We start from the raw sequence: 12,149 nt of genomic DNA, 5'->3' as shown, positions 1-12,149 counted from the left end.
ATAGCTCATAAAAGGTACCGAAATGCACTGGAATCGTGCCAATCACCCCTACACCCCAGAAATACCACAATGAAACTATGGGAAAGAGTAAAATAGTCAAATCACACAAAATCATAAATTTTACATATTTCATCAAATCTTCAGGTCGTTACATACAGAATGTGCCAACACTACAAAAATTAACAAAGAGACTCCACTTCTGCCAGGAATGAGGAGTAGAAGTTGGTACAGAATATCGTCATCCATCTAATAACTATAAAACTAACCTGCATCCTACACCCCAAAAAGAGATGTAGAAGAGTAGGGTCAGTACGAACACACGTACTAGTAGGCATCATCGATCGACCAATGTTAATCCATATAATCATAAAATAAAATTAAAGAAAAGAAATCATGATATCTTAATAGAAATATAATTCAACTCCGATTTTAACAACATTATTACTTTACCTATATAAGTTACATCATCCAACTACTTTTCTAATTCCATCAATGTTATATTCAATGCTAACATGGTCTAGCCTTATTAATTCACACCATCAACTAACATCCTATGCTAATACATCACTTTCCCTCTTTAGTCACCTTACCTCTTTCATTACTCACATTCATAGAAACAATCCAATAATTATAGACAATCCACAATAAACTCTCGGGCTAACAACCAAATGCTTTCTTAAAATATTAAAAAATGATAACTAGCCAATCAGGTAAGCTAAGATTACATTAATTATAAATGAGCAAGTCAACCAACATATAGAAAGTAAGTACATGAGTTCATTTTTCAAGTACATGTCACAAAATCAATCTCAAGAATACAATCAAGCAGGGAATACAAGTCAACTTATATCTCAGTAACACACATTAGAGAACTCAAGTCTCATTAACAAACCTCATACATACTCTTGAAAAGGATTAATTCAATTATTGAAACTTTGGGATCATTTCTTTTGAATTATTTGTTGAATTCATCACTTTGGATCACTTTATAATCAATTCCTTTATTGTTATTATTGTTGTTGTTGTTGCTGTTGTTATCATCACCATGTCGGCTCGTGGCATCCAATCCATTCACATCTCACAACAAGATCGAAATTTAACGTCGGTCACTTTGCTAGAAAAATCAACAAAGTGGCAATATCGAAATTTAACGTCGATCACATTGCTACTAACAATCTTTCTATAAGTAACAATCATGTCCTTCTATACCTCACAATTAGAAAACCATTTTCTCATTATCAACTGGTTAAATCACATAACCTTTCAAAATCTATATTAATATGTACACACGTGCTAAGAAACTTATTTTTCCCCAACTAGTCATGACCATTAGGGGACAATCTAAGTCTATGTACCGTACCAGCGTGGTACCCGATCCTCCATAAGTAAGCAATATTGATATCCATATCCGTACCGGTGCGGTACCTGATCCTCTATAATCATATTATATATATTTTATCAAATTCACACTATCTCTCGGAATATAATACGACGTACTAAATTTATAATTGCACTTCAAATCATAAGGAAATTTGATCATGTTCTTTCATTTATCAATATTTTGACCCACTCACGGGAATTATTTCAATAATTCATCATGATTATCAACAAGCCATTCATAGCATTACTTTAATGAGTTATCATTATCAAACAAGCCTCTCATTGACACAATTCAATAAATCATCATTATCACCAATTTAGCTTCTCATGGGCATCCAATAGATATAGTATTTTTATCAATACCAAAACAAGAATATCATAAAATAATTCACAATTTAATACTTAAGCATACAAGTCACTATTGGAATCTTAATTACTCATTAATTATTTAAACTATCACTATCTTCTTAAATATCGCAACTTGGGTTCTAACATCACCACCTATAACTAGCACATTCAGGCATACATTATCCTCTACCTGTTTCCACATAATACAATCATCACACTAATTCAAGTCATCTGTCCCTTAGATATTACTATGCTCATCAATATTCAATCTTAGCATACTCCTCATCATATTATTGCATAATACATATAACTTAATACCATTACAACTCAACTAGGTTCACTACTAGAACAACTAAAATACATCATGTCCACATATTACATTTACAACAATCTCCTTTCGGACACCTAACACATAATATCATAAATATCACATAATCAATCAATAATATAATTTTTGGGATTAAAGTAAAGGTCTTATATATGTATTTATCTACCTCAATTCCATGCTCGCAGGCCTAAACATGCTTTCTCCCATCAATTCTAAATTATAACAATATAAAATAACACAGTCTTCTTAAAAAAGACCAATCACTTGCTTATTCACCAGCTTGGGTTTCGGTTGCAGATGCGATTGATTATGCCATTCTTGCTTTCGGTGGAAGAGAATGACGAAGATCTAGGCATGCACACTCTTTAAACTACCCTACCTGGACGTCAAGCTTTTGAAAGAAGCAAGCTAGAAAAAGAATATCCTTTCCTTTTCTTCATGTATTGGAATAATCAATCATCTAAAAATCAAGTAATAATAAGAGTAGTTAAACAATTATTCTTCAAACAAATATCTTGGGGATTCAAACCCACTAATTCTATCCTTAATTCAAGGTCTATGTCAATCTCCAAGGTTAATTAACCATTAACTCATTCTTTCAAACTTAACCAGTCTCCATTAATTGAGTTTTTATACTAAAGCTCTCATTTTTACGGAATTCAAGATTCCTAACCATCAAAATTCACAATCTAATTTATGAAATTCATGTTAGAAATCTTTAATTTATAATTTAGAATCAGGTCTAGGTTATATTAAAAACACCCACGAATTTTTTTCAAAAAAAATCCACCATTAAAGGTCTAAAGATTCTAAGATGTTAAAGGCTTAAAAGACGAAAAAAATAAGGGAAAAAATTACCTCAATGGAGGACTTTCACTTAAGCTTTGGGAAATCACTTCCGTAGGATTGGGAAATGAAATTTAGAATTTTTAGACGTAAAATACGACTGAAGCTGATTTAAATACCATCAGAATTTTTGCTACAGTGATATTCCATTTCAATCTGGATAGTGCTCAGTAAAACAGTCAGAACTTTGTTTCTTCAAATTCAAATTGACGAACGATTTATTTCTTTGGGAAGAGGACCCAAAGATCTTTGATTTTATTGGTAATAGACCTATTAAATTCTTATATTTTAGGAGATATGATTATTTGAATTTGACACTAATAGAAACTCATATCGAAACTCTATCGGAAAGAAAGTTTTAAATATAACTTTGTGTTAGAGATATTGTATGACCTTTATTCATACCTAATGAACTTTCAAAATAAATTATTGATATTAAGTACTCATGAATAATTAAATTTATTAGGCTTGAGTCTATCTAAACACATCGAAAGATTTAAATCTTAGCCGAAAAGCTTGAGATTAAATAATAAATAAAATGATGGCTATTTTGGATTCAATTTATCATAGATAATTTAGTAACGATGAAATGGATCGTTAAAATTAATGTGTGGCTAATGAATCCCTTAAAATCAATAACAACTTCGAATTTTGAATTTTGAAGCACCAAATCAAGATAGTCAATCAAACAACATCAGATTTGTATTTTTGATCAAAATTTTATTATTTTCTCAACCTCTGTTTCTTCAAAAAAATTCTCAAGAAGATGAAATTTAATTATTCTCAAGAACAACAATCGCAACAACAGCAACATCAACAATAACAGCAACAGCAGCAGCAACAACAACAACAACAACAACAACAACAGCAACAACATCAACAACAACAACAGCAACAACAATAATAATAACAGCAACAACAACAACAAAAACAACAACAACATCAACAGCAACAACAACAACAATAATAGCAACAACAGTAACAACAACAACAACAATAAGAATAATAATAGCAATAGCAATAACAACAACAACAACAACAACAACAATAACAACAATAATAATAACAATAACAACAACAATAACAGCAGTAACAATAGCAGCAATAACAACAGTAACAACAGTAACAACAACAACAACGACAACAACAATAATAACAACAACAATAATAACAACAACAACAATAACAACAACAACAATGTGCAATTGTCTCTATTTATCTATATAGATAACTTTAACCCACAATCTATTTTATCTACTAATGTACAAATGACCCAAAAACTAAATTAAGAAAATATAAAATCTTAACTATTTCTCAAATCTACAAAAATAATTTTAAAATATATAAAATTCTCTTAAATAAATTTACATAATTTTAGGAATTAGGAATAAATAATATTAAAAGATTAAAAAAACATATTAGATTTAAGTTTTTAATTGTGGTGTTTAATTGTCACAAGTTGTAAATGAATCACAAATCAGTTAATCGCCTATTTTTGTGAAATCATATTTCCATGAAATATGCCTCGGAGATAGTGACATATATAATTTCAACTAATTTAACAATCATTAGCTTTTAAAATTGAAATCTATAGTTGAAGAGTCCTAAATAAACTCTAACCATTCCATGATAATAATAATAATAATGTATAAATAAATAATAGTAGTAGTAACAATAGTAGTCATGTATGCTATAGTAGTAATAGTAGTAAATAATAATAATAATAATAATAATAATAATAATAATAATAAAAATAGTAGTAGTACGTACATATTAGTAGTGGCAGTAATAATATACTCTATTATATTTGAATAAATTTGATTAAATAATGAAAGATAAAATGTATAATAATAATAATAATAATAATAAGAATAATCATCTCATTTAAATACGATCTCTTTCTATACCTCACAAGCAACAACTAGTTTCGGGCTCCATTTGAAAGCCTCGCGAATAATCTCATTACCTTCCTGAGCAAGATCGTATCCTTCATTTCGAGCTTTTACATATGCTTCTAGAGCTACTCGATTAGCTACGTCACATGGTGCATTACCCCAAGGATGTCCTAAAGTTCCTCCACTAAACTGTATTACAAAATCATCCCTAAAGATCTCGATCTGAGCAGGCATATGCCAAATATGAATACCTCCTAAAGCCACAGGTAGAACACCTGATAAAGAGACCCAATCTTGAGTGAAATAAATACTGGGACTTCGATCTTGTTTAATAAAATCATCACGCAATAAACCAACAAAGCCCAAAGTTATGTCTCTTTCACCTTCAAGTTTACCTACTAGGTACCAGTATGAATATGATCTCCACAAGACATACGTAACGCTTTTGCTAATACCCAAAAGTGGATACCATAATTCTTCTGTTTATCAATAACTGCATGCATTACATGGTAGATGTGAACAACTATACCATTATCTTGGCAATAATGAGCCAAGCTAGTATTTACGGTGAATCCCCCGTTAAGTAGTCATGCATTACGATCGGAATAACAAACTAATCTTTTATTAACAAATGAATATGATATTTGAAATTTAAATTTGAATGAAATTTGAATTGAAATAGGGTTGTAGCTTTTAGCCTCTATTTTATATACCCTTATATTATAAGCTTTATTGGTGAATTTGTTTACTGTATTCTCTACGTTCTTCATTCTAATTTTCTTTATTTAATATTTTTCTTATTTTTATATGGAGGACATCGTCATATTCCTCATGCTACCATAAATAAAAAGAAATAAGTTCATGTCATATCTATCTGCTTCTCGCAGTAATTTACCTCTCACTACAAATGGTAACTGTAGACGATAAATTTTTCTAAGTCAAGAAAATAATAATCAAGACAAAAAAATTGAAGTAACACATACAATATTTTATTTTAAATGTAATAAGTGTTACAATCTCTATGATAATCCTCTAATTCTTCGAAGTAATATAAACTTGATTTGGATTCAAGGGCTTGAGTAGTTTGATCTTGAATCTGCGTCTTTGGACTTAAATTTGGAAGTCAGTTCATCACAAACACTTGGATGATTGTCATGAACGATGAATAAGTAACTTGATATTGAACAAGAGTTCTGTCATTCTTGATCTTGAACTTGATCTTGAGCTTGATTGTTTGAAACTTATAACTTGCAGAGCAATTATGGTTTTTGATCCACGATCTCTCTTCTTGCTTTTTGTTTATCAAAATCCTCCATTTGTGATTTATGAGGACCCCTATTTATAGTTAGCGAGGCAAGATAATTGTTTGATTTAATTGGTTGGTTTGAAATTTACCAATCACATTCTTTTGGTGAAAAGCTCTAATTTGATTGGCTAGAACATGTCACCTGCACACGTGGCATGATTTTAGTGGCTCATTTTATTTAACTTGGATTTCCACATAATATCGACACATGTCATGCTTTTAGTGGCTCATTTCATCTAACTTGGATTGCCACATAATATTGACACATGTCATGCTTTTAGTGGCTCATTTCATTTAACTTGGATTGCCACATAATATTGACACATGTCATGCTTTCAGTGGCTCATTTCATTTAACATGGATTGTCAACTCATATTAAATTAACCACATGTATTTGAGATTAGATGATTAACCCAATTATATTAATCATATTATTTGAACTATTTTCTTGAATTTAATATAGTCCAAATAAATATGTGAATTTAAATTTAATAAAACTTCAATACTCACAAATGCCCCCTACTTCAAGACTTGTAAAATTTAAATTTTTTTAAAAAGTAGATGAACTAGACTTGAAGTACAATTAAGACAACAATATAATTTTTGGTTGTCTTGTACGCAGTAAATACTTGTTTCTTTGGCTTCAAGTAGTCACAAAATTCTACAAGGATATTTTTTTATATTTTGTTTGAACTCCTTGTCCGATCAAAGTATGTCACATAAAATAAAACGGAGGAAGTAAATAAATATCCATGTTGAAAATTTTCGCGTGCAAAAGTTTCACTAGTAGTGAAATGATAATTTATTGCTTGTAAAGTGGGGTCCACATTTTAGGACCATTATCTTTAAAGTTCTTGATCAACTTTATGAGATTTTTGATACGAAAGAAAACATCTTTGTCCTTATCTCAAAAACATTTGATTTATCAACATTGTATTTGTGTTGGATTAGGAGACTAATATTTTCTCTGTTCCTCTATGAATAGCAGCCCATTGTATTGAGTTTTTCATTAAAAATTCCAAACTCAATTGTGGAGAATCTCAGAAAAACATCCACACTTAATTAAGTAAATTTTACATTAGCTCTCATTTTTTGCCTGCTTATTAATTTTTAAAAAAAATCAAGTGGTGTGTTTTGCCATTTCATGAGAAAAGTGGTTGACTGCATACTTTTTTTTAAAAAGGGAAAAAGTTACGTAGTGCTTTTGTAATTTCATGAGAAAAGGGTCGCGTTAAAAGTAAGAGAGCAACTTTTTTTTTTCTTTTTTTTGGCTTTTCAATAAAAAGCTTTTTTTTTTTAAGGAAAAAAAAAGAAAAAAAATGGTACTTTTGTTACCTACAGATCAGAGTAATTAGTATGACAATATACATTAGATAAATTTTATTTTTTATTATTTTTTTAACTGACTACTACAACAACCTTTTTTTTTAAAGTAAAAGTGGTTTATGTGTAGCATTGCTATTTAATTTATTAGCAAATAGCTTCTTTAATCAATGAATTGTCTCTATCAATAACGTGCATATTCATCAAGATTTTGTTTTCATGCTTGCTTTGAGTTTGATGATTTGCTAATGTAAGATCGTTAGCCACATTAAGGCAATATCTTGACAAAATACATAATTTTGACATCACTATTTTCCTCTTTCTTTTTTTGGAGCGTAAATTGACGTCACCATCTTTGACAATAAACGTATACTAACATTAAGGCATTTTTTTTCTTTGTACACTTGTCTGTTGTCGCCTCCCTTTCATATTGAGAACAATATTATATTATGAATGTCATAGCTTGAAAATTTTTACCATAGCACAACCTACTGATCTCATGGCGTGAAGGAATGTGCTTAATATCCTGGCTTCAGCATCATAAATTTGAGGCCTTAGAAATACTGGACATTTGAGCATAAGGCATCATAAGTGTCGCTTTATTCGAGCCAAAGACTATACACCGTCGAAGGCAAAAAAGTTTTACATGGTCCATGACTAAGACTTTTACGCTGTCTGAGCCAAAGACTTCATATTGCCCGAGGCAAAGATTTTACACTGTCTGGGCCAAAATGTTGTCCTGTATGATCCAAAGACTTCACACTATCTAAGGTAGAGACTTTACATGGTCTGCGGCTAAGATTTTTACACTCTTAAGCCAAAGACTTTACATTATCTGAGGCAACTATTTTACACTATCTGAACTGAAAGAATCACACTGTTCAATTCAACAACTTTATATGATCAATACTTAACTAAAGTTGATCATATTTGAATTTAGAGTCCATAATTCATAATTATTGAACTATCGAGTAATTGCTAATGAAATACCTTTTTTGGAATTTGAATCATATTTACTTTAGAGATTCAAAAACTTTTTTATCTGAGCCGCGATATCTTAAATATTCAATCACAAGGATATAAAGGTGAAGACAAAGATACTTATTGGTAAACCATTGGCTGGACAATATGTTGCTTCATGGCAGCCTCTGGAAAATATACCTGGTTTAGACCAATTGACTCTTGAATTTCATAGTCATCCACTTAAGATATGGGTACTTTGTTCTTCCAATCATCATACCAAGAATATCGCTAGTACTTTGCCATACTTGGGACGGCGAATCATAAATGGAGAGAATAGGTAGAGTAAAACTTTTCAGCTTAGTGGCGAGTTTCACTACATTCCTGACTATTGGGAATTGGCTAAAGATGTTCTTAGTAGGAGCTACCAGACGTTAAATGATGCAAAGATTTACTATGTTGTCTATGGTTCACCCTTTACTTATGACGGTAATACAAATATCTTACAGGCTATCTGTGAAACTTGTGCCCTATTACGAATACGTTACTTACCTCAGTTGGAGAAATTTCCCTGTCCCTTTGGGATTTACACACCATTAGAGGTCTTCCGATGACAGAAAGTCTTTATGAAAAAGTTTTACTGGATGTTACAGAACTTACAGACACTTATGATAAGGGGAGAAGGTTCCTTCCTAAAACTTATAAATATCTACTCGATGCCTTCCATCGGCTACGTGAAGGGGTTGGTGATAATTCGAGCGTTACTACGAGCAAATGGATACAGTTTTGGTGTAGGAAATCTTTTAAATATAGGCCACCTCCGCTGAGAAGAGAAAAAAAATCCATTTGTCTAAAACCATCTTATAACCCGACTGGAAAGCTAGACAAGGCAGTTAATTGGTCATCTGAAGAAGAAGGCTTATTTCATAAGTTAGGAGTTAAGAGTTACAAGAAGGACGATACATACTTAGCTGCCTTTTTATCCTTCTAGTTATGTGTGTTTGTGTTTTATTTGAAGGAAGGAGATGTTATTCGTCCAGGAGTTTTCAGAGTTACTTGTCACTTAGCAAGTGGACAAAGAGTTAGCCTTGTGGTTCCGATCTTAGCTAGTATCTATAGGGGACTAAACACAATATTAGAATGTCCACAGCTTGATGTTGTTCGGGCATGCTTCCCAATTCATTATGTATATGGTTGGTTGACCCGTTACTTCAATACTTATATCCTTTAAAAGATGGACCAATTGATTCCCTCATGGCCGAATATTCTGGCAAAGGTGCTTCTAGGTACTACGGTAAGGAAGAAGCAAAAAAACGTATACATAGAGGAGGAACCATTAACTGGGATGGCATATTTCTCAATAGAACTCAAGCCTATCATTGCCGCAATGATGGAAATTATAAGGAATTCCACTCGAATTTCTTTATGAGCATTCGCTCGAACTATCTTTCTTTAAGGGATGGAAATTCCTTCATTATTGATCTTTATAGTCCCCACAGATTTAGCCATCAATTTGGCTTTTTCCAAGATTCTTCTGGCTTACTAGATCAACATTTTTGAGAAGCTTCGTTAGAAGATAGATTGAGACTTGTATGCATTTGTGTGTTGGCTAAACCCACGGCCAAGGCAACGTTTCCCCCTAGTGACTCCAAACTGAAGAGATTCTCATTATTAAATTATTAGTCTTGGTGGGAAAAGGTGCACGAGAGTGTTCTAGAAGATCACATACAATTTTTAGTGAGTGTCGTGGGTCCTAACATTGACGCCTCTCAAAAATGTGAGAAAAAGGCATCAACTATGAACAAGCCTCTCATTTTAAAGTCTAGAGAAGTTGTTGAGGAGATTAAAGAACCTTTGCCTGAAGAAATTCAAGAAGAACAACTGTCAATCCTACCTCATCAAGTTCCCAACAAGCGGATATCTGAAGATGAGAGTGCTAGAAGTCATGGAGATCGTTGTTGGAGGAAAGTGAAACCGTCCTTAAAGAACCATCAAATGCTAATTTGCACGTGATAGAGAATTTCTGGTGATAATATTAGTTCTTCAAGGACACTGACAGCTATCAAAGAGGTAATGATTCAAGCTTTCTCACTTATTCTATGGTTATCCAATTATTTCACTAATCTTTTTTTATGCAGCCAAAAAATGTCAACAAAATGGATGCTTCCTATTGCGGTAGACCACAAGCTAGCGACAAATCTATAGTGAGACCAGACTCTATAAAAGCATGTTCTGTATCAAAATTTGAGTTAAAGGTCACTTCTACCCCCATTGTGAAAGCTAAAGCAAGTGCAGACTCAGATTTCCACAAACAACCAGCAATATCCATATCCATTTTTTATGGAAGAAAGGTTGTCTCAGAACTAAAAAGGGAATTTGTTATGAAATCTTGGGCTAGCATCTGCACCAAGTTAGAAGGCCTTACTGCGGATCGTGCTTCTTCTCTCACAGATGAGGTTCAAGTAATACTTGAAGACATGAGCGGAATGGGTGTAGACATTTCTCCCTTGGAGAATTTATTGGAGTCTTTCTTCGATCTCGCCACTTCCTATGACCAAGATCGGTCAAACCTTATTGATAAGGTCACAGAAATTGAAAATTCAGATTCATATCTAAAAGCTAAGGATCATCTGGAACTTGTGATGAAGGAAAGAGGGGAGAAATTTAAAATAACTATCTGCTCCTTGCAAATCTCTTGAGAAAGCAAGAAAAAAGGTAAAGAAGTTGAAAGCTCTCTGAGATGCTGCCAAAGAAGAAGCTAAGAAAATTGAATCCAAAGTGTCCGCTGCTGAAGAAGAGTTCACCAAATGTGTTGTTATTTCCTTGGCAACTCAAAATGCCTCGAATAATATTGAAAAGAAGAAGCAAGGGTTAGAGGCTTCTCTCCAGGATTTAGTTAACTATAAGTTGTGTTTAGATTATCTTTAGGATATGTCTTTCTTTATTTTCAAACCTTTTTGCTTTCTTTCCTTCTGTTTTGTCTGATCAATTGAATTCAGTAACATTGATAAACTCCTTCCACTTGGATTTATATTGCACATTCTTTTCAATATTTTTTTATTTTTTAGCTCCCAAAATCATTTACTTATAATGTATTGATGATATTGTATTAAACCTCAACTTCAGTCAAGTTTCGTTGTTCAACAGCTTGTGATTTTAAGGTAGAAAATTCATATTTGGAGGTGAGAATACCAAAATTATAGGCTACTTTATTTTTTTTCAAAAATAAGACTTCTTGATTTAAAACATACGGAGAATTCAGAATTTTAGAGCATTTTGGGTCATTCCAAATAATATTTTGAAGTCAAGTTTAAATGTCGTCAAACAGACATTTTTAGATTTGTGCGCCAAAAAAATTGTATCTTGATGTAGAAGTACCGAAATTAAAATCCGCTTAATTATTCATAAACTAGACTTCCAAATATAAAACATATCCTAAATTCAATATTTTAGAGCATTTGGATTGTTCTAAAAAGTATTTTGAAGTCAAGTTTACATATTACCAAACAGACATTTTCAGGTTTGTGCAACTAAACCAAAAATATTATATCTTGATGTAGTAGTACTGAAATCAAAATCTGCTTAATTCCCCATAAACTAGAATTCTAAATCTAAAAAATATTCAAAATTCAAGATTTTAGAACACTTGGATCGTTCTAAAAATTATTTTGAAGTAAAGTTCACATGGTACCAGACAAACATTTTCAAGTTTGCGAGACTACACCAAAAATATTTTATCTTGATGTAGGAGTACCGAAATCAA

At 31.9% G+C, this 12,149-nt stretch overlaps 1 pseudogene; it reads right to left on the bottom strand.

Moving 5' to 3' along the window:
• Positions 1 to 4,782: 4,782 nt before the first annotated feature.
• LOC124898564 lies at positions 4,783 to 8,983 on the bottom strand (annotated as a pseudogene).
• Between the last annotated feature and the right edge of the window lie 3,166 nt (positions 8,984 to 12,149).

Source organism: Capsicum annuum, chromosome 5 (assembly GCF_002878395.1).
Source record: "Capsicum annuum cultivar UCD-10X-F1 chromosome 5, UCD10Xv1.1, whole genome shotgun sequence".
Taxonomy (NCBI): Eukaryota; Viridiplantae; Streptophyta; class Magnoliopsida; order Solanales; family Solanaceae; genus Capsicum; species Capsicum annuum.
This window is presented reverse-complemented; position numbering and strand designations above follow the sequence as displayed.